Source organism: Mustela nivalis, assembly GCF_964662115.1.
Source record: "Mustela nivalis genome assembly, chromosome: 13".
In the NCBI taxonomy this organism is placed as follows: Eukaryota; Metazoa; Chordata; class Mammalia; order Carnivora; family Mustelidae; genus Mustela; species Mustela nivalis.
The window spans coordinates 23398666-23426572 of record NC_139032.1 but is presented as its reverse complement, the minus strand read 5'-3'; the positions used below and the strand labels follow the sequence as shown (position 1 = coordinate 23426572).

The 27907-nt window shown below is 48.3% G+C and overlaps 5 pseudogenes across 5 annotated transcripts in view; 4 read left to right on the top strand and 1 right to left on the bottom strand.

Annotated features, from left to right (window-relative positions):
* LOC309846291 (spermatogenesis-associated protein 31D1-like) overlaps nt 1–27907 on the bottom strand; it is a 911407-nt pseudogene that overhangs the window by 782685 nt on the left and 100815 nt on the right. The gene's annotated exons all lie outside the window — the stretch shown is intronic.
* Nucleotides 13480–14587, top strand: LOC309847197 (spermatogenesis-associated protein 31D3-like; annotated as a pseudogene). Its single transcript has one exon. The product of its transcript is annotated as a spermatogenesis-associated protein 31D3-like (transcript).
* LOC309847195 (spermatogenesis-associated protein 31D3-like) lies at nt 16867–18556 on the top strand (annotated as a pseudogene). Its single transcript has 2 exons — nt 16867–17080; nt 17470–18556. The product of its transcript is annotated as a spermatogenesis-associated protein 31D3-like (transcript).
* Nucleotides 20829–22518, top strand: LOC309847194 (spermatogenesis-associated protein 31D3-like; annotated as a pseudogene). Its single transcript has 2 exons — nt 20829–21042; nt 21432–22518. The product of its transcript is annotated as a spermatogenesis-associated protein 31D3-like (transcript).
* LOC309847193 (spermatogenesis-associated protein 31D3-like) lies at nt 24792–26481 on the top strand (annotated as a pseudogene). Its single transcript has 2 exons — nt 24792–25005; nt 25395–26481. The product of its transcript is annotated as a spermatogenesis-associated protein 31D3-like (transcript).

Here is a 27907-nt window from a genome sequence, read left to right as displayed (position 1 = left end):
AACCAAGTGGGATAAAATGCTAGGGCGTTGGCTGCTGGAACTGGGTTTGTGCTTTTGAAATCAGCTTGTGAACACGTTTTGTGCTTAACTGATTCATAAATTTGCCTTCTAAGAATTTTCTTGTAAAATGACTTCCGCCTTAAAGGAAATTCATATGGAAAGACTTTCAGGACAAATACAGGTCTTTGATATGCTGAAATCCTGGAATGAAATGGGTAAGAACTTACAGAAGTAAAAGCTGCATTCAGACTAAACCAGAATTATTAACATGGGACTAGGTGAACTGAAAGATTGTAATGTTGTATCTCTTGATGTTTTGTCTTATGTTTGCTCTTCCAGACTAGGGAAACTTTTTTCTTAAGTTATCTGTAACTTACAGAGATAAAAATGTAGTCATTTATAAACAAATCAAGGTATTCAACTCTTTCTATCTGAACCCTCTGAAATGAAAAGGTCTCAGCAAGTACTCTTTCTTCCATGGCAATCAGTCATTTGCATAAGGTCAATAAGAATCTGTTCTCCTTGTAACAGGACACCATTGGAAACTCTGGTTATTTTACCATGGCTTTGACTGGAATGTCATATTTGAAAAGACTCAGATATGACTAGACAGCTTAAAGTATCTAAGGTTGACTTTATAAAACCTGGAACTGTAAAGCCCTTTGGAACTGTTGGCCTGATACCTTGCTTACAGAGTTCCCAGCAGCCTCACCAGGTGAGTAAAGGATGTTACTTCCTGGCAGGTGCAGGAACCTCAGGATTCTTTGGGGGCCTCAGGAAGAGGAATTCGCCCAAATCGACCGGTATTGCAGGCATGTCTGATGGCAAGTATGTAGCTTGGCTTCTGTCCTGGAGAGGCTATCATAAGTTCAGCCTAGAGATTCCTTATGAGAAGTTCCAGCAGAGCAGATTATAAAAGATTTATATGATCCCTCACTGTTCTTGCTGAGCTTATGTAACTAATTAGGCCAAGCTTGTTAAAACTGGACTTGTTTTTCAAACAAGTCCTGATTTGGCTATCTCTGAAAATGAGGGTTATTTTAGAGAGAAAAATTATGTTTTAATAACACACCTTTATGGATGTTAAAATCTAGATTTGATTGTCTTTAAATGTTTGTTTACTTAAGCTAGACAACTTGAAGTAAACTTCAGGGAAGTTGCACAATAGCTCATTTAGACAATCTTGCTTTGCTAGTCAGTCAGCCCCAGATATAGGAAACTTCAGAAAATTGAAGGATTTGAAGGGAAGAATCTGACTGAGTTAGTGGGAATAGCAGAAAAAGTGTTTAACAACAGGGATGCACAAGAGGATGAAAAACAGACAAAAAAAAAAACTGGTTAAGGTTTTGGCATTACATGAGGCTGGGAGGAGATGGGTAGGGGATAGTAAATGGAAGGAAAAGCCTAAGCACAGAGAAGGCAGGTGGGAAGACTTAGATTCAGATCAGTGTGCTTGCTGTAAGAAAAAAGGACATTGGGCCAGGGAGTGCCCCAAAAGGAAGACAGCAATGCTTGCCACCAGAGACTGAAGGGGCCATGGTTTGGAGCCCCTCCCTGAACATTGGGTAAAAATTGAAGTGGAGGGGAAATCAGTTGATTTTTTGGTGGACACGGGAGCCCAATTTTCATCATTCTTAAACATATGAGAAAACTATCTGGAGAGGAAGTTTGGGTACAAGGAGCAAATGACACAGAGAGACATAAATGGACAACAGAAAGGACTTTAAATTTGGCCCTGGGAGTAGTTAAATGTTGATTTTTGGTCCTCCCTAATGCCCCATATAACTTGATGGGAAGAGATCTCCTCCACAAGTTAAGAGCTGGTATTCAGTTCTCGGAAGGAGGCATGACTGTAATCTTGAGACAACCCACTGTACAGGTGCTTATGGCAGCAGTAGATGAATACCTCCTTTATAAGCCAGTCTCAAAAGCAGAGGAGACAAAGGGGGGAGCCTTCTCCAAATCCTACAGGATGAGTTTCCCGAGATCTGGGCAGAAGGGAAGCCCCCTGGCTTGGCCAAGGAACAACCTCCAGTGGCGGTACAATTAAGTGCAACAGCTATGGCTGTTCATGTTTGGCAGTACCCCCTTCCCTGGGAAGCAAAGGAAGGGATCAGAAAACACATTAACTGCCTCTGAGGAGACGGGATCCTAGTACCTTGCAAATCTCCATGGAACACACCTTTGCTTTCCATCAAAAAGGCCGAGACTGGGGAGTTCTGACCCGTCCACGACTTGCGGGAAGTTAATAAATGGGTTGAAGATATCCACCCGACGGTGCCTAACCCCTATACCTTACTCTCCCTCCTGGGCCCCAAGAACTGTGTATACTGTCTTAGATATCAAGGATACATTTTTCTGTGTATCTTTAGGAAGGGAATCTCAGCCCCTTTTTGCTTTTGAGTGGTCTCACCCACAAGAAGGATTCCAAGGCCAGCTGACCTGGACAAGACTTCCCCAAGGGTTCAAGAATTCACCCACTATCTTCGACAAGGCCCTACATGAGGATTTGCATGAGTACAGAACCTCCAACCCAGGAGTCACTCTATTACAGTACGCTGATGACTTGTTAGTAGCCACTGAGGACTATGAGTCATGTTTGTGGGGGACGAGGGCTGTCTTACAGATTCTGCAGGAAAAAGGTTATCGCGTGTCAGCAAAGAAAGCACAGCTCTGTCAGAGCCATGCCACTTATATAGGCTTTGATCTCCATGAGGGAGTGCGTTCACTGAGTCCAGGAAACAGGTGATCACCTGATACCCCCCCTTATCATCACGTTCCGACAAGTGAGGGAGTTTCTTGGGATGGTGGGCTACTGTAGGCTGTGGATACCGTGGTTTGCAGAGATTGCCTGACCTCTCTACAAACTGGCAAAAGGAGGGCTCACCATGATAGAGTGGACAGCTGAGGCAGAAAGAGCATTTTGGAAATTACAAGCAGCCTTACTGAGTGCCCCAGCATTGGCCATCCCAGATGTTACCAAGCCCTTCCACTTGTATGTGGATGAAAAAGCAGGGGTGGCCAAAGGAGTTTTAACTCAGACTCTGGGGCCTTGGTGAAGGCCAGTAGCCTATCTTAGCAAAAAACTAGATCCAGTTGCAGCTGGGTTCCCCCCTTGCCTCCGCATAATTGCTGCAACAGCCCTCCTGGTCAAGGATGCAAGTAAATTGACTTTGGGTCAAAATCTTATCGTAACCACCACACAAGCTATTGAGGGCCTTCTCTGGACTCCACCAGACCAATGGATGACAAGCACCTGAGTGACAGGGTATCAGGCCCTTCTCCTCAATGAACCAAGAGTGACCTTCTGGCCCCCAGCGATGCTAAATCCAGCCACACTGCTGCCAGAGGAGCTGGCTGACCATCCACATGACTGTGGGGAGGTCCTAACCCAAGTCACAGGAATAAGGCCAGATCTCAGAGACATTCCCCTCCTGGATGCCGAGATGACTCTGTTCACAGGTGGGAGTAGCTACATGGTCAATGGAAAGAGGTATGCGGGGGCTGCAGTGGTTTCTTCTGAGCAGGAAATCTGGACAGCAGTCCTGCCACATGGAACTTTGGCACAAACAGTGGAACTGATTGCACTCATTAAGGCATTGCAGATGGCCAAGGTAAAACTGCCAACATCTATACGGACAGCAGGTATGCCTTTGCTACTCTCCATAAACATGGGCCTATTTATAAAGAAGGGGGCCTATTAACAGCAGAAGGAAAAGGAATTAAAAACAGAGGAGAAATATTGGCTCTCCTCCAGCCTATTTGGGACCCAAAAGAGGTGGCTGTTATGCATTGCTCCGGACACCAAAAGGGGACTGATCTGATTTCAAAAGGAAACCAATTAGCAGATCGAGCTGCAAAGCAAGCAGCCTGAGAAACATTTCAAGAGCTGGTTACACTCCCGGCTCTAGCCCTACCAGAAAAATCGGACTATTCAGAGGAAGATTTAAAGTATTTACAAAAATGGGCTAAATTAGACTACAAAGGGGACTGGGCTAAGACTAAAAGAGGAAAGTTAATTCTTCCTCGAAGACTAGGTAAGAAGTTAGTAGACCAGATACATCAGGGCACTCATTTGGGGGTCATGCAAACTCAAGGAACTTAAAGGCAAGCAGTTCCAGGTTACATTAGGGCATATGGTTCAGGATATAGTCTATAGATGTGCTCAATGCCAGGCAGTTAATGCGGGAGGAACAAGAAAGGGAACAGGGAAAAGAGAGTTAAGGAACCAGGAATTTATTGGGAAATAGATTTTACAGAAATGAAACGTAGAAAATATGGGCACAAGTATGTGTTAGTTTTTGTAGATACCTTTTCAGGCTGAGTAGAGGCTTTTCCCACCAAACATGAGACAGCAGGAGTGGTAGGTAAGAAGGCTACTAGAAGAAATGATTCCTAGGTTTGGAGTGCCTCTTGCAATCAGGTCAGACAATGGCTCTGCATTTGTGAGTTCAGTCTCACAGGCATTGGCCAAGGCCATGGGCACTAATTGGAAGCTACATTGTGCCTATCGGCCCCAGAGTTCCGGACAAGTAGAGAGAATGAACCGGACTTTTAAAGAGACCTTGACAAAGTTAATTATGGAAACTGGTGGTGGATGGGTGGATCTCCTTCCTTTTGCCCTCTTCAGGGCACAATGTACACCCTATTTAAACAAGGTGACCCCATTTGAAATAATGTTTGGGAGACCCCCACCCCCCGACACTCTGTCCTCGGCTACAGGAGGTTGCCCTAGCAGAAATGACTCCAGTCACTGCAGGCATTACAGTCTGTCTTAAAAAAAAAAAAAAAAAGCCCATGCAGGGATCCAGACTTCCCACACTGGTACGGAGACGGAGGTGGAACCAAATCCTTACCAGCCCGGGGACTTGGTTTGGATACGTCGCTATCAAGTGGGGAACTTGGAGCCTCGCTGGAAGGGACCATTTACTATTATCCTGACCATCCCCACGGCAGTAAAAGTAGAAGGCATTAGGGCCTGGGTTCATGCGGGTCACATCAAAGGAGCCAAGAGTAAGGACGTCCCCCACAGATTGAAGCTGCAGTCAACAGAACCCGCTGACCATGGACTAAAGCTAAGACTAAAAAAACTGTGAGTTTATTGTTGCTCCTATTGTTATCTGTTTATTTAAAGTATAGGTAGAAAATTAGATGAAGGAAATTAGGAAAAAATGGAAAAGGTTCTACGAAGCAGTAAATGTCTAACTCATCAGCCGACTGTGCACTAGTGTCATTTGTACAAAAGAGCACTAGAGCAACAAAAATGTTAGACTTACATACTCAATATAACATAGAACTGGCTGAAAAGTCAAGGATTTGACTAATCTCCAAAGGTGGGGAATGTAAGGGCCTACTTAACCAGAGGGAGCCATTTTGTTGCAGTAAACTTAGATTGACCCCATGCAGTAAACTTAGATTGACCATGCCCCTCCCAGAGGAACTTACTTGCAAAGCCTAGATACAAGGGCAGGTCAGGCCAGGTGAAGACATCCGATCAGTGGGGCGTGCATATATTTACTGAAGTGAGTTTAAATATCATTGGCCACCTGTGTGTGGGCCGGGATCAACCACCCCTATAAAGGTTAATTTGCGAGGCTGAGGAATAGGAGGAGTAGGAGAGTGGTCAGAGCTGTGAGAGCCATCAGAGCCGTGAAAGGAGTAGAAGAGTCATTAGTTGGGAGAGCACTTAGGATAGCCGTCAGGATAGCCACGGAAGTGATAGTTGTAGGGAACCATGCTGACCCTACCACTGGGAGCGGCCCCACTGCCCGCAGCCCTGCCGCCAGCAGCCCCGCCTCCCCAAGCTGCAGCCCCACAGCCAGCGGCCTCACCGCCCCGAGCTGAGGCCTCCCCAGATGGCCTTGGGGAGCAGCTTCATTCTGGGAGCGGTTTCCTCGACGTGAGGCCTCCTCAGTGAATTGCCTACTCAGGAGCATCATCGTCTGTGGAGAGGCCTCGTCTGCAGCAGCCCTGTCAGGGAATGGTCTCATCCAGAGCGGCCTTGGCCGGGGAGTGGCCCCGTCAGGAACAGCCTCATCCAGAGGGGCCATGTTGGGTGCGGCCTTGTTGGGGTCATCGTCATCGCCTCTTTGCAAGAGATGGCCCTGACCAGTCAGTTTGATTCTCGATGCTTGGTGCGAAATAAAGCTTTGCTTGACCTTCACTTTGTTTCAGTCTCGATACTTTGATCACGGACCCTAACACTCAGTAAACTATGACCTGCTCAGGGGCTGAGGCAATACCTTGTTATTTCTACTACAAATACTACATAGTAGAGTTCAGTGAGTTCAGTGTGTGAATGAATGAGAGACATCTTACAGCTAGCTACACTTTTCGATAGTTTAAAAGGATTTTTCCCCAGAATCTGTTCTGCAGGTCTTTTATTATCCTGAAAAAACAGGTGACCCCATACGGCTTATCCCAGGGACAGAGAGGAGGATGAGAATAAGAGAGCATGGAGGACTGTCCTTAGAAAATGGAGGACATATGAGAATCTACACTTATCTCTATGGAGTTTCTTCAAATAGAAGCCTATTATCTTACTGGAGCTTTTTAAAAATATACCTCCTTAGAGATGATATAACCAAGTGTAGTATAAAACCCAGGACAAGACTTATGTAGTATAAATCCAGGACTTATGCAGGTCAATTCCCAGGTCAGCTGGGAAGATGTCCTGGGGTTGTGAGAACATCTCGCTCTACCAAAAGCCATCTTTGCTACCTCCGGATGGCTTCCTGAGATGTTCGTGTGAATGCTTTAACATAAGGCTTAAGGGTTAGATGTCTGTAAATTGTGTGACATGTATTCCTGTGAAGGATGACATTTTAAGCTCTTGTTACTCACTTACACCTTACTGAGAGTCATACATAATATGGTTCTTGAAAGTAGGTTTTCAGAGGGCAATGGAGAAAACCTATCAAAACATTGGTGCCGGGGCACCTGGGTGGCTCAGTGGGTTAAGCCGCTGCCTTCGGCTCAGGTCATGATCTCAGGGTCCTGGGATCGAGTCCCACATCGGGCTCTCTGCTCGGCAGGGAGCCTGCTTCCCCCCCCCCTCTCTCTCTGCCTGCCTCTCCATCTACTTGTGATTTCTCTCTGTCAAATAAATAAATAAAATCTTTAAAAAAAAAACAAAAAAACATTGGTGCCAAGAGTGAAAAGGAAAACGTACCTAAAGTGGTGATAGAACAATAAAAAGAATTTTTCATTTATCACAAATTTGCCAGCATTGAACAGACAAAGTGTATGCTCTCAGTCACATGGCTGCTTTAATTTTAGGACTAAGATGGCTTTTTAGGATATCACTTATTATTTAAATAGAGGTGTTGAGAACATTGGGGATTTCATCATCAGTGCTCTACGAGTTACAGCTGAATGATCTAGAAAAGTCACTTACGCTCTCTGAGCTTCAGTTTTGTTCTTTCATAATAGAGGCACACTAATACCTGAGCTGCTTACACCATGGGGTGATTGTGAGGTTGCTCCCAGTAAACTTCTTGAAAAAGTAGCAAACTATTTACACTTGCTGTTAGTGTAGGAGGAGAAGTGCTGTGAACCTCCCCTACTGAACCTCAGTGGAGGTTATTTTTGGTGAGATTATATATGTGTGTGTGTGTGTGTGTGTGTGTGTGTGTGTGTGTGTATACACACACCTTTCAGGTCTTGTTCCTTTAAATTTTGAAGGAACCTCTACCAGGTTCTGAGAAAAGTTTTAACTCAATGCACATAAATGTACATAAGGATATCTAGCCAACACATGCCCTTTTAAAAGAGAAAAGCCATTCTTCGACTATACTCTCAAAGAGTCATAAATTTATATCAGATAATCACAGAGATTAGACATGCAGAGTTGCCTTTCTAGGAAGCATGGTGTGTGCGAGCATTTGTAACCCACATTGCCTGTCACTTTGTTCCTCTGTTCCAGAGATAACCTGGCAATTTCCAAATGCAACAGGATACCTGTCCTGGGTCCTGTGTAACTCTCAGCCTGCACAGGGCTTTTCCCTAGAACAGCACCATGAAGTCCTTAAGGACGGAGACCAGGACTTAACAGGTGTTTGTGTCTCTTGGCTTCCAAAAGTAACTATTTATTAAATGAAAATGTGGCTGAGACTGCATGTCAGGATGAGGAAGAAGCGGTGACTCTGGGCAGGTCTGATCTTCCAGGCAGGGGACCTGTTCCTGCAGAACCAAAAAGAGACTCTGCTGGGCCAGGGTGAAGGCTGTCCTACCCTTTCACAGATGACCAAGTTCATAATGCTAGGCCAGGGGTGTCAAATAAAGGGCATCCCAGTTTAAGACGTGAGAAGTTAGGAGCAGTTCAGAGGACAGCTGCCACGAAGATAAAAGAGTTTAGAAAAGAAGATGGAGGAAGAGTGGAAGGAAATACTGGGATTATTTAAACCTGACAAAAAGGAAGCTGGAAAAACTGTCACAGGTAGTTGATTCTCAAACATACGTGGGGATGATAATCTAGGGTGGAGCTTCTCAACCCCTTTTCCTGGCAAGGCGATCTTAGGAAAGGATATACAAGACCCACAAGGACAATCAGGTGAGGATATTCAAGACTACATTCTGCAGGAAGGCTGTCACACTCCTGGGTCCCACCCTGCCACCACAGGAGGGGATCAGTAGCTTACTTAGCAGCCTGTAACCTATCCCAGCCTTTGGGGAGTTTATGAACTGTATGTTTGTACTCCTCCCCAAATTCATATGATGAAACCCTAATCCTAATGTGATGGTATTAGGAGATGGGGACGTTGGGAGTTGATTAGGTCATGAGGGTGGGCCCTCATAAATGAGTTTAGTGTCCTTAGAATAGAGACCCCAGAAACCTCTCACCCACTTTTTCTGCCACATCAGGTTGTAGGGAGAAGATGCACCTGCGTGTGAACCAGGAGGAAGGTGTCAACAGACACTGAATCTTCTGTGCCTTGATCTTGGAATTCCCATCCTCCCGAACTATGAAAAATGTGTGTCATTTAAACCACCCAGTCTATGGCATTTGTTACAGGGTTGCAACTCACTGAGAAGGAACTTGTATACCTAGTAGGATATTGATGTACAGAACACAGTATTTTAGGTAGAGTAAGAACAATTGGGGTCGAAATTTTATGAGAGACTGAAATAGAGAAAATACTTTATTCTTCAATATGAAATATACTGGATTGTTTTGTCAAAGGGTGTGTGTGTGTGTGTGTGTGTGTGTGTGTGTGTGTGTGTGTGTGTTAGCTTATCCCCAAACCTTTTATGCAGTTTAGCTTCACTAACTTTAGGAATACGAGTGCTACACAGTTACCCCCAAGACCATTTGAAGATTTTTTTAAAAAGATTTAATTTATTTATTTGACAGAGAGAAATCACAAGTAGGCAGAGAGGCAGGAAGGGAAGCAGGCCCCCTGCTTAGCAGAGAGCCCGATGCGGGACTCAATCCCAGGACCCTGAGATCATGACCTGAGCCGAAGGCAGTGGCTCAACCCACTGAGCCACCCAGGCGTCCCACCATTTGAAGATTTAATGTTTAATTATTTACATTCACTTTATATTGACTTTAGTTTTTGGATTATTGAATAACGCATTATTGAGTTTAATTGAGTCAGCCTCTCTGACGGAAGATACTAAAGGCCGAATGAAACAAAAACTGAAATGTGCTGTGCAACATGTATGAAACTAAGTGAGTGTGAAAGAAATTTAAGGTCTCTATCTGGGTTCATGGAAGCCAAACACATTTTCTTTTAAAGGTTTTATTTATTTGACAGAGAGCACACAATCAGGAGAGCACACAATCAGGGAGATGCAGGCAGAGGGAGTGGGGGAAGCAGGCTCTCTGTGGAGCAAGGAGCTAGATGTGGTTCTTGATCCAAGAACACTCAGATCATGACCTGACCTGAGGGCGTTTACTTAACCAACTGAGCCACCCAGGTGTCCCAGGCAAACACATTGTATATGAAAGATGGATCTGAGGACCTATGGGATCCTGAGTGTAAATGTCAGGGTACAAGCAAAAATTCCAGGTAATCTTACAGACTTCCAAGACACAGACATGGTAAGACCCAAGCCAAGGTCTAAAACACTAAGGGGGACCCAGGTAATATATGAATTATACATGGAACAATAGAAAATGTCATAAGTTTCATAAATGATGAAAAGGAGTACAAAAATAGGATGGCAGACCTGAAGTACCCAGGGGTGAAGGGGTTTTCTGAGCTAGTGGCTGTGGTTACACCTTGTTCAATTGTCCCCTCCTTCACCCTCAGAAACTTTGTGATAGTGCCCTGTGATGTAAGCCTGGGGAGGATATATATTCAGCGTGTGCACAGTATAGGCTCTATTGTGATTCAGACAATGGAGTTCAAACACTGGAAGGTTCTCTCATTTCTGAATAGTGATACTAAATCATGTCTGAGTTTTGGCTCAACATGCTAGGAGACTGATTCCAACTTCACCTTCCTTTTGTGGGTTAGGATTGCTCCTTCTGTTTCTGTGCTACCTGGTGGGGATTCCATTTCCAACTGGAAAACCAAAACCACCCAAAAGGAAAAAAAATCCTTTGGGGGGGACTCTACATAGATTATTATGGTTTCCATTTTTAATAGCAAATTAATCTATTTTTAAGATTTTATTTAAGAGAAAGCAAGTGAGCAGTGTTGGGCGGTGGGACACAGGGAGAGCTAAGCAGGGAGTGCAATGTGGGGCTACCTTCCAAGACCCTGGAATCCTGACCTGAGCCCAAAGCAGACACTTCACCAAATGAGCCATCCAGGATCCCTAATCCCAGGTTTTAATAGGAGGTTGGTAGAGTGGGAGAAACACCTAAAATGGGAAGTCTTAAGAGAATAGACATTCAGTCCTCTAGGAAAAGAGGCCTGGCAGGGGTAAGTGTTAAGAAAGGACTAGGGGTTCTAATTGAAACTAGTCTATCTGGGTATGGTGGTGGTTCTTAGATAAGATCCCAAACTCAGGGATTCTGTAGTCCTGGATTGGGTTATTTTGAGAGGATGGGGTCTGTGTAAGAGAACAAAGTTTCCCAGCACTCGACCATATCAAGTCACATTCCCATGTCCAGCATCACTTGATCAAGCCTTCCTTCATGCTGAGCCGATCAGGAGAACACTGCTAAGCCTCTGAGAAGACAGTGAGGTCGGAGCTATGACCTAGGATACAGGGTCCTACCTGAGGCAGCACAGGTCTGACTGTTGGGTTTCCTTTTCTATGTCCTCATTGAACAAAGGACTTCTGATTGGGAATACCAAGTGTGGACCTCCTAGACAAAGTCGTCCTCTGGGTTTTCTAAAGAGTAAATATGGACAACATTTTATCATCTTTAAAACTGAAAAAAGCAAGGAACACAAAGTTCTACTAAAGTCCTAGAATCCTTGCATAAAGGATATTTCCATTTATGAGAGAAAAATAAGACATGGGTCCCAATCCCTCTCATTCTGTTCATTTTTCTTCTAGCGTCAGGGCAGAGCCAAGAGGAGGAGGAAAGGAGAGACATTGGAAGGTAAGGTTCTGCCTATTCCACCTGAGCTCTCTCCAAGGCTGATCCTTGCTGTCCTCTCCATGAGGGCCCGGTCCATGAACTCTGAGGATGCGAGCTGCTAGATACATTCCCTCAGAGGAGAGGCTCATGGAAATGTAGCCAGAGTGCAAAACCCTTCTCAGATCCCCTCCTCTGACCACTACTGAGCATGAAGCAGTGATGGATCTGGACAATGAGTGCTGCCCAATAGGTGGCCATGTGAGATTTCAAGAGTCAGAACATCGGTCTCCTGACTTTGTGAAAGCTCTGTGACATCATGGATCCTCAGGAGTCTTCCCTGTCCTCTCTGCTTCATAGAGGTGGTCTGATCATCACATGGATAATTTACATGAAAGTACTTTATACAGGAAGCTGGATTACTAACCAGCTTCACATCATTGGCCCATTGCCCTCATCTATTGATTATTGGGGCTTTCAGAGTCCCAATGTCCCGAGGCTGTCCAATAAGGGGACTCCTGTATTAATACCTATGTTTCTACTCTCATTACATAACTCATTCTACTATTTCTTCAGACGACAGATGGTAACAAATAGACATGGAGGAGACCCAGAAGCTGATCTCTACTTTAACAAGGTGACCAGATTTCCTCTCTACCCTGTTGCCTCTTAGAGCATGTTTTATGCAATTGCAGGATTTATTGCTGTCTGTCATAGCCATAGTCGGGGGTTGCCATAGCAACAGATATGGGGGTGAAGGTTGCTGAGTACACTGTCAATTCATAAAGGTGGGGCATTGTGAAGGGGCATGAGGCTTCAGGTGGCCCCTCCTTTATCAGGCCTGCATGGCCTCCTCGCCTTGTTCTGGGCCTGGCTGCAGTTTTGTACGTCCTGTCTCCTGCAGCTCCCTCGGCCGGCATTATCACCTGTTATCACTAGACCCCCTCCTGTGAGGTGTGTAATAGCACAACTGCTGTTCCTGTAGGTCCTGGAAGAATCTACTCCCTTGGCTTCCACATCTCCTGTGACTTCTTCGTTGTTCACTTTCGCCTATGACTTCTCAGCAGTCCCTCCAGGAGAGCTAATACCGGCTTCACTGCCTGAGCCTTCTTCACCACCTGGCTCCAACTTCTCACCTGACCCAGTGATCCCTGTGGCTGATTTCTTTTTTTTTTTTTAATCTTTTTAAAAATTATTTCTTTTCAGCATAACAGAATTCATTCTTTTGCACCAACCCAGTGCTCCATGCAATACGTGCCCTCCTTAATACCCATCACTGGCTCCCCCAACCTCCCAACATCCGCCCCTTCAGAACCCTCAGATTGTTTTTCAGAGTCCATATTCTCTCATGGTTCACCTCCCATTCCAATTTCCTCAACTCCCTTCCCCCTCCATCTCCCTACGTGCTCCATGTTATTTGTTATGCTCCACAAATAAGTGAAACCATATGTAAATGACTCGCTCTGCTTGACTTATTTCATACAGCCTATCTCTTCCAGTCCCATCCATTTTACTACAAAAGTTAGGTATTCATCCTTTCTGTTGGAAGCATAATACTCCATAGTGTATATGGACCATATCTTCCTTATCCATTCATCTGTTGAAGGGCATCTTGGTTCTTTACACATTTTGGTGACTGTGGCAATTGCTGCTATAAATATTGGGGTACAGATGTCCCTTATTTTCACTACATCTGCATCGTTGGGGTAAATACCCAGGAGCACAATAGCAGGGTCATAGGGAAGCTCTATTTTTTATTTCTTCAGGAATAACCACTATTTTCCAAAGTGGCTGCACTAACTTGCATTCCCAATAATATTTTAAGAGGGTTCCCCTTTCTCCACATCCTCTCCAACACCCTATGGCTGATGTCTTTCCACCTGACAACCAGGTGATTCTTTGCCACCAGAGAACTTTACTCCCTTGGATTACAAAATCCAATGGATAAATTCCCAGCCCAACTCTGCCTTTCCAACTACTATCCCAACCACCATGCCAATTCAGTGGACTGTAGTGTTCAACAAAGAGTGGGTCTCTAAAAACAATCATCTCTGGAATCTACCCTTTCCCAAGAAGTCAGCTCAAAGGAGATGTCCCGGACACTGAATCGCACTCCGGCCTATGCTTGTCATCACACACGAACCCAGTCTGCTTCACCACAGCCACACTGCAATTTGACGTTGACTGCACCTAAAATAATTTCCATCGCAAGGACGCCTATTCCAGAAAGCTCAACCCCAGAGAGCTATGCTGGGTTATCTAATTATGTCCAAAGAATCACAGGCATTGAACCATCCAGCTTGTCAATTTTAGACCTCTCTTGTGGCAAACTCGTGCCAAAGACTTCATCCCTTCAACCCTGGCTCCACGTGATTTCCATCATGAGTTTAGGGTCCTCCATTCTTCCGAGGCTTCTTCCAGGGGAGACCCTGCAGCCAACCTTGTAGAGCCTGTTACCATCTCACTTCTCAGCCCCGATGCCCTGGAACTTAGAGAGAAAAAAGTCCAAAACAGGTGTGACTTCCTCAGGTAGAAGGAAATAAAGCGTGCTTTTCCAAAGCAAAGAGTTGCTGATGAGCATGGTTTGGCATCCTCCCTTCCTTTCTGCAACAGCAAAGACCAATCAAAAGAGCTGCCCATGCAGCAGCAGCACCCATATCCTACAACCTTGGAGGAGGTCCATTAAAGCACATCCCCGTCCAGCTCTTCTGGGGTCTCCCAAACTACGCATAGTGAGTCCTTCTATCCTGCTTGCCGATGCCTCAGAACAAATCCCAAGTGCCTCCACAGAGCAGGAATGCCCAGTAGTTCCCCTTCCACTTCCTCCATCCTTGCCTGAGAACCAACCTCAACTCCTGGCTCAAACCCAATCCCAACCCCTCCCTCATCACCAGCCCCAGGCCCACCTTCCATCCCCACTCCCAAGACTGCCATCCGGTCCTCTACCCAACATCAAGATCTGTGCAGTGTGTTTTCACAGACCTCAGAATGAATCTGAGAGTCATGTCAACCGAAATGCAACATCTCGAATGGAACGGGTTGCTTAGGGGCAGGACCGTGTGTGGGGTTTACCCACTGTGCTCTGTGCCAGCAAGGACCACGCTGTAATCTCTCTCACCACCCCCCCCCCCAGGCCTGAGCTGCTATCTCTATCCCTCACGCACAGTCTCATCTCAGTGATGAGATTCGAGGACAACAAAACAAAACAAAAGAACAACTAGAGACGCATCTTCAAAAGAGGCCCATCCCTCTTTCCCAAGGGTCCTGCCTTAAAGGTTCTACCAGTCTCTCGCAGTGTTGAGCGGTCCGAGTACTCTTCCACAGCGTCCCGAGTCTCGGGGCCATCGTGGAAGCTCAGGGAACTTTAATTTGTAAGAGTGAGATCAAATTGAGTGTGTCTAAAAGGGCGTACATGGAGGACCCAGAAATGCTTCAGCTAGAGTCCAGTGACCTGGCATAGTACAAGGATGCCCTGGAGAAGGATAACAATGATTTGGAGAAGGACCAAAATCGGGAGAAGGAAAGTGATGACCGGAAGAAGGATCAGGGTCGCATCCCAGAGAATGGACCAGAAGATTATCTGTTGAAGGACCCAGTTGGCCCTTCAGATAATGAAACGGGGTAGGATTCTGAGAAAGCACATAGGAGCACGTCAGTGAAGAACTCCATGGTGTATGCGCAGACAGAGACAACTTGAAAATGCCCTGAAGATAGATTTAAGCAGAAAGTCTGAGGAAATCGACAAAGGCCAGTGGCCTGGGACTGTGCGGAATTCAGGGTACACTAAGAGACAGACAGCACCTGTTTCTGAGAAGTCCGCCAGACTGAAAAAAAAAAAAAAATAGAGAGAGAGAGAGAAGTTTTCCACCATCAGGGGTAGAGGACTAACCCTGAATACCTTTCAGAATTTCCCTGTGTTGAATCTAGTGCAGAAGAGGAGCTGGAAGACCATGTTTAAAGATTCCATAAGACGGGGGCTTGGGACCTTCCCCCAGGGAAATCATACAGCTCTTCTAATCGCAAGAGTCCACATTCCATTCTAGCCTTTCCTGCCCAACCAACGTGACTTCTGGGGCAAATTGTAAACCTGGAAGCTTCAACTACGTTGCTGCCAGCTTGAAATGGCTCCAAGAAGTAAATGTAGGAACTACAAACCCAGCCCCTATCCCGAATCGTCCTCTGCCTGCCACTTTATCTCTGGGCTAGGACAGACAGAAAACGCCGTGGGAATCAGCCTCTAACATCAACCATCAGTTGGTAGAACATGTTCCGAAAACTAAGAACGGCAGCCAGACTCTCCCAGCTGTCACACGTGACACCACAGGCAGCAGACAGCAGCCAGGCTGCCTACAAGGCAAGGTGCCTTGAGTCTTGAGCCAAAGGGTAAGGGTGAAAATCCCAGTAGGTACAAGAGGAGGGCAACAGGGCACAAAGATGAAGAATCCAGAACCTGTTGTAACCACAGAGTCCAGGGAGATACTCACGACCAAGGAATTGCATACACATCAATCTCAACCTAGGGTCTTGACAGCCAGCAAGCCAGTTAGCTCCCAAATTAGAAAGGGGAATAAGCATCAAGTCAAAACCACCATCCCAGCAAACATACCAATTCCGCAAGAGCCTAAACCACTGAATCTCAAAGAACTACTCTTGCACGAGTTAAAGGTTATGCTCGAGAACAGGGAGCCTAACCAGGCCCAATACGAATGCCCTGGCCTGCCCCAAGCCGCAGATCATTTGACTAAAGAGGGTCTCACTGACTCATGCCCAGGGTGTCTCCAGTGGGGAAACGAGAGCTTCCCAGGTGCTGCGTGTCCATCCAGAGGACACAGGCATTACTATGGAACAACAGCAGGAGCCCTGGGTCCCTAAGCATGTCTTAAGGCAGTGCCGGAATAAGAACACCCCCACCGGCTGCCATGACCATGAGGCCTCTGGGTTCCAAGGTACAAGAGCGTGGTGGAGGGGATGCAGGACTGGGAACATGCCAACCGAGAACAGACAGTTTCCCTACTCTTCAGTAGGGAAAGGCGTTGAAGAAGAGGTTCCCTCCTCAAGGCGCGGTACCGAGGGTAACTGGGGACGAGAGCCTTCCCAGATCTTATCCCAGAAGGTTTATCTGCCTCCTGAAAGCCATTCACAGAAGGGTCTGCTGCCTCCTGAAAGCCATTCAGGAAAAGTAATTTAATAAATAAATAAAAATAAAAATAAAAAGTGAAGAACGTTGATGCTGGGTTACAATGCAAAAGGCGAGAAAACTCCCAGGAGAGGCATAGTCCCCTAGCATCGGGGGAAAGCAGAGGCCTACTTAAAGGCAGAGCTGCCTTTTCCAGGACGCCCGAAGCTCAGAAAATCATGACCGCCGTTGGGAAGTTCCAAGAGGAGAAATGGGGCGTTGGCATGCAATAGGCAGCACCTACCCTCAGCAGCCCATTCGGTCCTCCACCAAGTTGGGGAAAACTGAGCAGAAAGCACAAGTGCAGGCACAGGCGCAGCCGGTCCCGGGGTATCCGGTCACCTACAGGCGTCCCGCCCATAAGGAGACCAGTACCAGGTCCTGCCAGCAAGAAGCCGTCTTTGCTGGCCAAGGCCTTACTGCAAGTAACAGACAGCTCAGAAACAAGGACACACAGCCCCAGAAAGCTGTGGCATTTCAGGACCAGCTACCGCGTCAGAGGTATCCCCTCTCCATGCCCCACAGGGAGCCTGCGCCCCACCCAAAGGACACCTGCGGGCATCAGGCTGCCCCTTGGCCTCGGGCCACCCTCACGACTCCCAAAGGCACTCGGTGCAGAAATGTGTTCCCTACTCTTTCCACAGGAAACGTCTCCAGCATTTCCAGTGAGACGGATTTGGGGGGCACATCCTACCCCGAAATAATCCCTTGTCAGGAGTCAATATTTCTCTAATTACGTGTTGTCTGTTCTGTGTACTGTCTTGGGAGCATGGGTTTTGGGTAACTCGGTTCTGCCGTCTGTCCAAACCAATAGTGTCTCTAAATAGCATCTTCTCTCGGGACCCGACCCTTTCCCACGAAGTCAGCCCCTTAACGCAGCTGTCCCAGACGGTGAATCCCACTGAGGCCTTTGCTCGTCATCACGCACCCCCAACCCGGTCTGCTTCACCACGGCCAGACTGCAGTTTGACTCAGACTCCATCTAAACCGATTTCCATCTCAAGGACGCCTGTTCCAGAAAGCTCAGCCCCAGAGAGCTTCTGTGGGTGGTGTACTTATGTCCCAATAATCACAGGCATTGACCCCTCCAGCTTGTCAATTTTAGACCTCCCTTGGTGGCAAACTCGTGCCAAAGACTTCTTCCCTTCAACCCTGGCTCCACGTGATTTCCATCATGAGTTTAGGGCCCTCCATTCTTCCGAGGCTTCTTCCAGGGGAGACCCTGCAGCCAACCTTGTAGAGCCTGTTACCCTCTCACTTCTCAGCCCCGATGCCCTGGCACATGGAGAGAAACAAGTCCAAAACAGGTGTGACTTCCTCAAGTGGAAGGAAATAAAGCGTGCTTTTCCAAAGCAAAGAGTTGCTGATGAGCATGGTTTGGCATCCTCCCTTCCTTTCTGCAACAGCAAAGACCAATCAAAGGAGCTGCCCATGCAGCAGCAGCACCCATATCCTGCAACCTTGGAGGAGGTCCATAAAAGCACACCCCCGTCCAGCTCTTCTGGGGTCTCCCAAACTACGCATAGTGAGTCCTTCTATCCTGCTTGCCGATGCCTCAGAACAAATCCCAAGTGCCTCCACAGAGCAGGAATGCCCAGTAGTTCCCCTTCCACTTCCTCCATCCTTGCCTGAGAACCCGCCTCAACTCCTGGCTCAAACCCAATCCCAACCCCTCCCTCATCACCAGCCCCAGGCCCACCTTCCATCCCCACTCCCAAGACTGCCATCCGGTCCTCTACCCAACATCAAGATCTGTGCAGTGTGTTTTCACAGACCTCAGAATGAATCTGAGAGTCATGTCAACCGAAATGCAACATCTCGAATGGAACGGGCTGCTTAGGGGCAGGACCGTGTGTGGGGTTTACCCACTGTGCTCTGTGCCAGCAAGGACCACGCTGTAATCTCTGTCACCCCCCCAGGCCCGAGCTGCTATCTCTATCCCTCACGCACAGTCTCGTCTCAGTGACGAGATTCGAGGACAACAAAACAAAACAAAAGAACAACTAGAGACGCATCTTCAAAAGAGGCCCATCCCTCTTTCCCAAGGGTCCTGCCTTAAAGGTTCTACCAGTCTCTCGCAGTGTTGAGCGGTCCGAGTACTCTTCCACAGCGTCCCGAGTCTCGGGGCCATCGTGGAAGCTCAGGGAACTTTAATTTGTAAGAGTGAGATCAAATTGAGTGTGTCTAAAAGGGCGTACATGGAGGACCCAGAAATGCTTCAGCTAGAGTCCAGTGACCTGGCATAGTACAAGGATGCCCTGGAGAAGGATAACAATGATTTGGAGAAGGACCAAAATCGGGAGAAGGAAAGTGATGACCGGAAGAAGGATCAGGGTCGCATCCCAGAGAATGGACCAGAAGATTATCTGTTCAAGGACCCAGTTGGCCCTTCAGATAATGAAACGGGGTAGGATTCTGAGAAAGCACATAGGAGCACGTCAGTGAAGAACTCCATGGTGTATGCGCAGACAGAGACAACTTGAAAATGCCCTGAAGATAGATTTAAGCAGAAAGTCTGAGGAAATCGACAAAGGCCAGTGGCCTGGGACTGTGCGGAATTCAGGGTACACTAAGAGACAGACAGCACCTGTTTCTGAGAAGTCCGCCAGACTGAAAAAAAAAAAAAAATAGAGAGAGAGAGAGAAGTTTTCCACCATCAGGGGTAGAGGACTAACCCTGAATACCTTTCAGAATTTCCCTGTGTTGAATCTAGTGCAGAAGAGGAGCTGGAAGACCATGTTTAAAGATTCCATAAGACGGGGGCTTGGGACCTTCCCCCAGGGAAATCATACAGCTCTTCTAATCGCAAGAGTCCACATTCCATTCTAGCCTTTCCTGCCCAACCAACGTGACTTCTGGGGCAAATTGTAAACCTGGAAGCTTCAACTACGTTGCTGCCAGCTTGAAATGGCTCCAAGAAGTAAATGTAGGAACTACAAACCCAGCCCCTATCCCGAATCGTCCTCTGCCTGCCACTTTATCTCTGGGCTAGGACAGACAGAAAACGCCGTGGGAATCAGCCTCTAACATCAACCATCAGTTGGTAGAACATGTTCCGAAAACTAAGAACGGCAGCCAGACTCTCCCAGCTGTCACACGTGACACCACAGGCAGCAGACAGCAGCCAGGCTGCCTACAAGGCAAGGTGCCTTGAGTCTTGAGCCAAAGGGTAAGGGTGAAAATCCCAGTAGGTACAAGAGGAGGGCAACAGGGCACAAAGATGAAGAATCCAGAACCTGTTGTAACCACAGAGTCCAGGGAGATACTCACGACCAAGGAATTGCATACACATCAATCTCAACCTAGGGTCTTGACAGCCAGCAAGCCAGTTAGCTCCCAAATTAGAAAGGGGAATAAGCATCAAGTCAAAACCACCATCCCAGCAAACATACCAATTCCGCAAGAGCCTAAACCACTGAATCTCAAAGAACTACTCTTGCACGAGTTAAAGGTTATGCTCGAGAACAGGGAGCCTAACCAGGCCCAATACGAATGCCCTGGCCTGCCCCAAGCCGCAGATCATTTGACTAAAGAGGGTCTCACTGACTCATGCCCAGGGTGTCTCCAGTGGGGAAACGAGAGCTTCCCAGGTGCTGCGTGTCCATCCAGAGGACACAGGCATTACTATGGAACAACAGCAGGAGCCCTGGGTCCCTAAGCATGTCTTAAGGAAGTGCCAGAATAAGAACACCCCCACCGGCTGCCATGACCACGAGGCCTCTGGGTTCCAAGGTACAAGAGCGTGGTGGAGGGGATGCAGGACTGGGAACATGCCAACCGAGAACAGACAGTTTCCCTACTCTTCAGTAGGGAAAGGCGTTGAAGAAGAGGTTCCCTCCTCAAGGCGCGGTACCGAGGGTAACTGGGGACGAGAGCCTTCCCAGATCTTATCCCAGAAGGTTTATCTGCCTCCTGAAAGCCATTCACAGAAGGGTCTGCTGCCTCCTGAAAGCCATTCAGGAAAAGTAATTTAATAAATAAATAAAAATAAAAATAAAAAGTGAAGAACGTTGATGCTGGGTTACAATGCAAAAGGCGAGAAAACTCCCAGGAGAGGCATAGTCCCCTAGCATCGGGGGAAAGCAGAGGCCTACTTAAAGGCAGAGCTGCCTTTTCCAGGACGCCCGAAGCTCAGAAAATCATGACCGCCGTTGGGAAGTTCCAAGAGGAGAAATGGGGCGTTGGCATGCAATAGGCAGCACCTACCCTCAGCAGCCCATTCGGTCCTCCACCAAGTTGGGGAAAACTGAGCAGAAAGCACAAGTGCAGGCACAGGCGCAGCCGGTCCCGGGGTATCCGGTCACCTACAGGCGTCCCGCCCATAAGGAGACCAGTACCAGGTCCTGCCAGCAAGAAGCCGTCTTTGCTGGCCAAGGCCTTACTGCAAGTAACAGACAGCTCAGAAACAAGGACACACAGCCCCAGAAAGCTGTGGCATTTCAGGACCAGCTACCGCGTCAGAGGTATCCCCTCTCCATGCCCCACAGGGAGCCTGCGCCCCACCCAAAGGACACCTGCGGGCATCAGGCTGCCCCTTGGCCTCGGGCCACCCTCACGACTCCCAAAGGCACTCGGTGCAGAAATGTGTTCCCTACTCTTTCCACAGGAAACGTCTCCAGCATTTCCAGTGAGACGGATTTGGGGGGCACATCCTACCCCGAAATAATCCCTTGTCAGGAGTCAATATTTCTCTAATTACGTGTTGTCTGTTCTGTGTACTGTCTTGGGAGCATGGGTTTTGGGTAACTCGGTTCTGCCGTCTGTCCAAACCAATAGTGTCTCTAAATAGCATCTTCTCTCGGGACCCGACCCTTTCCCACGAAGTCAGCCCCTTAACGCAGCTGTCCCAGACGGTGAATCCCACTGAGGCCTTTGCTCGTCATCACGCACCCCCAACCCGGTCTGCTTCACCACGGCCAGACTGCAGTTTGACTCAGACTCCATCTAAACCGATTTCCATCTCAAGGACGCCTGTTCCAGAAAGCTCAGCCCCAGAGAGCTTCTGTGGGTGGTGTACTTATGTCCCAACAATCACAGGCATTGACCCCTCCAGCTTGTCAATTTTAGACCTCCCTTGGTGGCAAACTCGTGCCAAAGACTTCTTCCCTTCAACCCTGGCTCCACGTGATTTCCATCATGAGTTTAGGGCCCTCCATTCTTCCGAGGCTTCTTCCAGGGGAGACCCTGCAGCCAACCTTGTAGAGCCTGTTACCCTCTCCCTTCTCAGCCCCGATGCCCTGGCACATGGAGAGAAACAAGTCCAAAACAGGTGTGACTTCCTCAAGTGGAAGGAAATAAAGCGTGCTTTTCCAAAGCAAAGAGTTGCTGATGAGCATGGTTTGGCATCCTCCCTTCCTTTCTGCAACAGCAAAGACCAATCAAAGGAGCTGCCCATGCAGCAGCAGCACCCATATCCTGCAACCTTGGAGGAGGTCCATTAAAGCACACCCCCGTCCAGCTCTTCTGGGGTCTCCCAAACTACGCATAGTGAGTCCTTCTATCCTGCTTGCCGATGCCTCAGAACAAATCCCAAGTGCCTCCACAGAGCAGGAATGCCCAGTAGTTCCCCTTCCACTTCCTCCATCCTTGCCTGAGAACCCGCCTCAACTCCTGGCTCAAACCCAATCCCAACCCCTCCCTCATCACCAGCCCCAGGCCCACCTTCCATCCCCACTCCCAAGACTGCCATCCGGTCCTCTACCCAACATCAAGATCTGTGCAGTGTGTTTTCACAGACCTCAGAATGAATCTGAGAGTCATGTCAACCGAAATGCAACATCTCGAATGGAACGGGCTGCTTAGGGGCAGGACCGTGTGTGGGGTTTACCCACTGTGCTCTGTGCCAGCAAGGACCACGCTGTAATCTCTGTCACCCCCCCAGGCCCGAGCTGCTATCTCTATCCCTCACGCACAGTCTCGTCTCAGTGACGAGATTCGAGGACAACAAAACAAAACAAAAGAACAACTAGAGACGCATCTTCAAAAGAGGCCCATCCCTCTTTCCCAAGGGTCCTGCCTTAAAGGTTCTACCAGTCTCTCGCAGTGTTGAGCGGTCCGAGTACTCTTCCACAGCGTCCCGAGTCTCGGGGCCATCGTGGAAGCTCAGGGAACTTTAATTTGTAAGAGTGAGATCAAATTGAGTGTGTCTAAAAGGGCGTACATGGAGGACCCAGAAATGCTTCAGCTAGAGTCCAGTGACCTGGCATAGTACAAGGATGCCCTGGAGAAGGATAACAATGATTTGGAGAAGGACCAAAATCGGGAGAAGGAAAGTGATGACCGGAAGAAGGATCAGGGTCGCATCCCAGAGAATGGACCAGAAGATTATCTGTTCAAGGACCCAGTTGGCCCTTCAGATAATGAAACGGGGTAGGATTCTGAGAAAGCACATAGGAGCACGTCAGTGAAGAACTCCATGGTGTATGCGCAGACAGAGACAACTTGAAAATGCCCTGAAGATAGATTTAAGCAGAAAGTCTGAGGAAATCGACAAAGGCCAGTGGCCTGGGACTGTGCGGAATTCAGGGTACACTAAGAGACAGACAGCACCTGTTTCTGAGAAGTCCGCCAGACTGAAAAAAAAAAAAAAAATAGAGAGAGAGAGAGAAGTTTTCCACCATCAGGGGTAGAGGACTAACCCTGAATACCTTTCAGAATTTCCCTGTGTTGAATCTAGTGCAGAAGAGGAGCTGGAAGACCATGTTTAAAGATTCCATAAGACGGGGGCTTGGGACCTTCCCCCAGGGAAATCATACAGCTCTTCTAATCGCAAGAGTCCACATTCCATTCTAGCCTTTCCTGCCCAACCAACGTGACTTCTGGGGCAAATTGTAAACCTGGAAGCTTCAACTACGTTGCTGCCAGCTTGAAATGGCTCCAAGAAGTAAATGTAGGAACTACAAACCCAGCCCCTATCCCGAATCGTCCTCTGCCTGCCATTTTATCTCTGGGCTAGGACAGACAGAAAATGCCGTGGGAATCAGCCTCTAACATCAACCATCAGTTGGTAGAACATGTTCCGAAAACTAAGAACGGCAGCCAGACTCTCCCAGCTGTCACACGTGACACCACAGGCAGCAGACAGCAGCCAGGCTGCCTACAAGGCAAGGTGCCTTGAGTCTTGAGCCAAAGGGTAAGGGTGAAAATCCCAGTAGGTACAAGAGGAGGGCAACAGGGCACAAAGATGAAGAATCCAGAACCTGTTGTAACCACAGAGTCCAGGGAGATACTCACGACCAAGGAATTGCATACACATCAATCTCAACCTAGGGTCTTGACAGCCAGCAAGCCAGTTAGCTCCCAAATTAGAAAGGGGAATAAGCATCAAGTCAAAACCACCATCCCAGCAAACATACCAATTCCGCAAGAGCCTAAACCACTGAATCTCAAAGAACTACTCTTGCACGAGTTAAAGGTTATGCTCGAGAACAGGGAGCCTAACCAGGCCCAATACGAATGCCCTGGCCTGCCCCAAGCCGCAGATCATTTGACTAAAGAGGGTCTCACTGACTCATGCCCAGGGTGTCTCCAGTGGGGAAACGAGAGCTTCCCAGGTGCTGCGTGTCCATCCAGAGGACACAGGCATTACTATGGAACAACAGCAGGAGCCCTGGGTCCCTAAGCATGTCTTAAGGAAGTGCCAGAATAAGAACACCCCCACCGGCTGCCATGACCACGAGGCCTCTGGGTTCCAAGGTACAAGAGCGTGGTGGAGGGGATGCAGGACTGGGAACATGCCAACCGAGAACAGACAGTTTCCCTACTCTTCAGTAGGGAAAGGCGTTGAAGAAGAGGTTCCCTCCTCAAGGCGCGGTACCGAGGGTAACTGGGGACGAGAGCCTTCCCAGATCTTATCCCAGAAGGTTTATCTGCCTCCTGAAAGCCATTCACAGAAGGGTCTGCTGCCTCCTGAAAGCCATTCAGGAAAAGTAATTTAATAAATAAATAAAAATAAAAATAAAAAGTGAAGAACTTTGATGCTGGGTTACAATGCAAAAGGTGAGAAAACTCCCAGGAGAGGCATAGTCCCCTAGCATCGGGGGAAAGCAGAGGCCTACTTAAAGGCAGAGCTGCCTTTTCCAGGACGCCCAAAGCTCAGAAAATCATGACCGCCGTTGGGAAGCTCCAAGAGGAGAAATGGGGCGTTGGCATGCAATAGGCAGCACCTACCCTCAGCAGCCCATTCGGTCCTCCACCAAGTTGGGGAAAACAGAGCAGAAAGCACAAGTGCAGGCACAGGCGCAGCCGGTCCCGGGGTATCCGGTCACCTACAGGCGTCCCGCCCATAAGGAGACCAGTACCAGGTCCTGCCAGCAAGAAGCCGTCTTTGCTGGCCAAGGCCTTACTGCAAGTAACAGACAGCTCAGAAACAAGGACACACAGCCCCAGAAAGCTGTGGCATTTCAGGACCAGCTACCGCGTCAGAGGTATCCCCTCTCCATGCCCCACAGGGAGCCTGCGCCCCACCCAAAGGACACCTGCGGGCATCAGGCTGCCCCTTGGCCTCGGGCCACCCTCACGACTCCCAAAGGCACTCGGTGCAGAAATGTGTTCCCTACTCTTTCCACAGGAAACGTCTCCAGCATTTCCAGTGAGACGGATTTGGGGGGCACATCCTACCCCGAAATAATCCCTTGTCAGGAGTCAATATTTCTCTAATTACGTGTTGTCTGTTCTGTGTACTGTCTTGGGAGCATGGGTTTTGGGTAACTCGGTTCTGCCGTCTGTCCAAACCAATAGTGTCTCTAAATAGCATCTTCTCTCGGGACCCGACCCTTTCCCACGAAGTCAGCCCCTTAACGCAGCTGTCCCAGACGGTGAATCCCACTGAGGCCTTTGCTCGTCATCACGCACCCCCAACCCGGTCTGCTTCACCACGGCCAGACTGCAGTTTGACTCAGACTCCATCTAAACCGATTTCCATCTCAAGGACGCCTGTTCCAGAAAGCTCAGCCCCAGAGAGCTTCTGTGGGTGGTGTACTTATGTCCCAACAATCACAGGCATTGACCCCTCCAGCTTGTCAATTTTAGACCTCCCTTGGTGGCAAACTCGTGCCAAAGACTTCTTCCCTTCAACCCTGGCTCCACGTGATTTCCATCATGAGTTTAGGGCCCTCCATTCTTCCGAGGCTTCTTCCAGGGGAGACCCTGCAGCCAACCTTGTAGAGCCTGTTACCCTCTCCCTTCTCAGCCCCGATGCCCTGGCACATGGAGAGAAACAAGTCCAAAACAGGTGTGACTTCCTCAAGTGGAAGGAAATAAAGCGTGCTTTTCCAAAGCAAAGAGTTGCTGATGAGCATGGTTTGGCATCCTCCCTTCCTTTCTGCAACAGCAAAGACCAATCAAAGGAGCTGCCCATGCAGCAGCAGCACCCATATCCTGCAACCTTGGAGGAGGTCCATTAAAGCACACCCCCGTCCAGCTCTTCTGGGGTCTCCCAAACTACGCATAGTGAGTCCTTCTATCCTGCTTGCCGATGCCTCAGAACAAATCCCAAGTGCCTCCACAGAGCAGGAATGCCCAGTAGTTCCCCTTCCACTTCCTCCATCCTTGCCTGAGAACCCGCCTCAACTCCTGGCTCAAACCCAATCCCAACCCCTCCCTCATCACCAGCCCCAGGCCCACCTTCCATCCCCACTCCCAAGACTGCCATCCGGTCCTCTACCCAACATCAAGATCTGTGCAGTGTGTTTTCACAGACCTCAGAATGAATCTGAGAGTCATGTCAACCGAAATGCAACATCTCGAATGGAACGGGCTGCTTAGGGGCAGGACCGTGTGTGGGGTTTACCCACTGTGCTCTGTGCCAGCAAGGACCACGCTGTAATCTCTGTCACCCCCCCAGGCCCGAGCTGCTATCTCTATCCCTCACGCACAGTCTCGTCTCAGTGACGAGATTCGAGGACAACAAAACAAAACAAAAGAACAACTAGAGACGCATCTTCAAAAGAGGCCCATCCCTCTTTCCCAAGGGTCCTGCCTTAAAGGTTCTACCAGTCTCTCGCAGTGTTGAGCGGTCCGAGTACTCTTCCACAGCGTCCCGAGTCTCGGGGCCATCGTGGAAGCTCAGGGAACTTTAATTTGTAAGAGTGAGATCAAATTGAGTGTGTCTAAAAGGGCGTACATGGAGGACCCAGAAATGCTTCAGCTAGAGTCCAGTGACCTGGCATAGTACAAGGATGCCCTGGAGAAGGATAACAATGATTTGGAGAAGGACCAAAATCGGGAGAAGGAAAGTGATGACCGGAAGAAGGATCAGGGTCGCATCCCAGAGAATGGACCAGAAGATTATCTGTTCAAGGACCCAGTTGGCCCTTCAGATAATGAAACGGGGTAGGATTCTGAGAAAGCACATAGGAGCACGTCAGTGAAGAACTCCATGGTGTATGCGCAGACAGAGACAACTTGAAAATGCCCTGAAGATAGATTTAAGCAGAAAGTCTGAGGAAATCGACAAAGGCCAGTGGCCTGGGACTGTGCGGAATTCAGGGTACACTAAGAGACAGACAGCACCTGTTTCTGAGAAGTCCGCCAGACTGAAAAAAAAAAAAAAAAATAGAGAGAGAGAGAGAAGTTTTCCACCATCAGGGGTAGAGGACTAACCCTGAATACCTTTCAGAATTTCCCTGTGTTGAATCTAGTGCAGAAGAGGAGCTGGAAGACCATGTTTAAAGATTCCATAAGACGGGGGCTTGGGACCTTCCCCCAGGGAAATCATACAGCTCTTCTAATCGCAAGAGTCCACATTCCATTCTAGCCTTTCCTGCCCAACCAACGTGACTTCTGGGGCAAATTGTAAACCTGGAAGCTTCAACTACGTTGCTGCCAGCTTGAAATGGCTCCAAGAAGTAAATGTAGGAACTACAAACCCAGCCCCTATCCCGAATCGTCCTCTGCCTGCCATTTTATCTCTGGGCTAGGACAGACAGAAAATGCCGTGGGAATCAGCCTCTAACATCAACCATCAGTTGGTAGAACATGTTCCGAAAACTAAGAACGGCAGCCAGACTCTCCCAGCTGTCACACGTGACACCACAGGCAGCAGACAGCAGCCAGGCTGCCTACAAGGCAAGGTGCCTTGAGTCTTGAGCCAAAGGGTAAGGGTGAAAATCCCAGTAGGTACAAGAGGAGGGCAACAGGGCACAAAGATGAAGAATCCAGAACCTGTTGTAACCACAGAGTCCAGGGAGATACTCACGACCAAGGAATTGCATACACATCAATCTCAACCTAGGGTCTTGACAGCCAGCAAG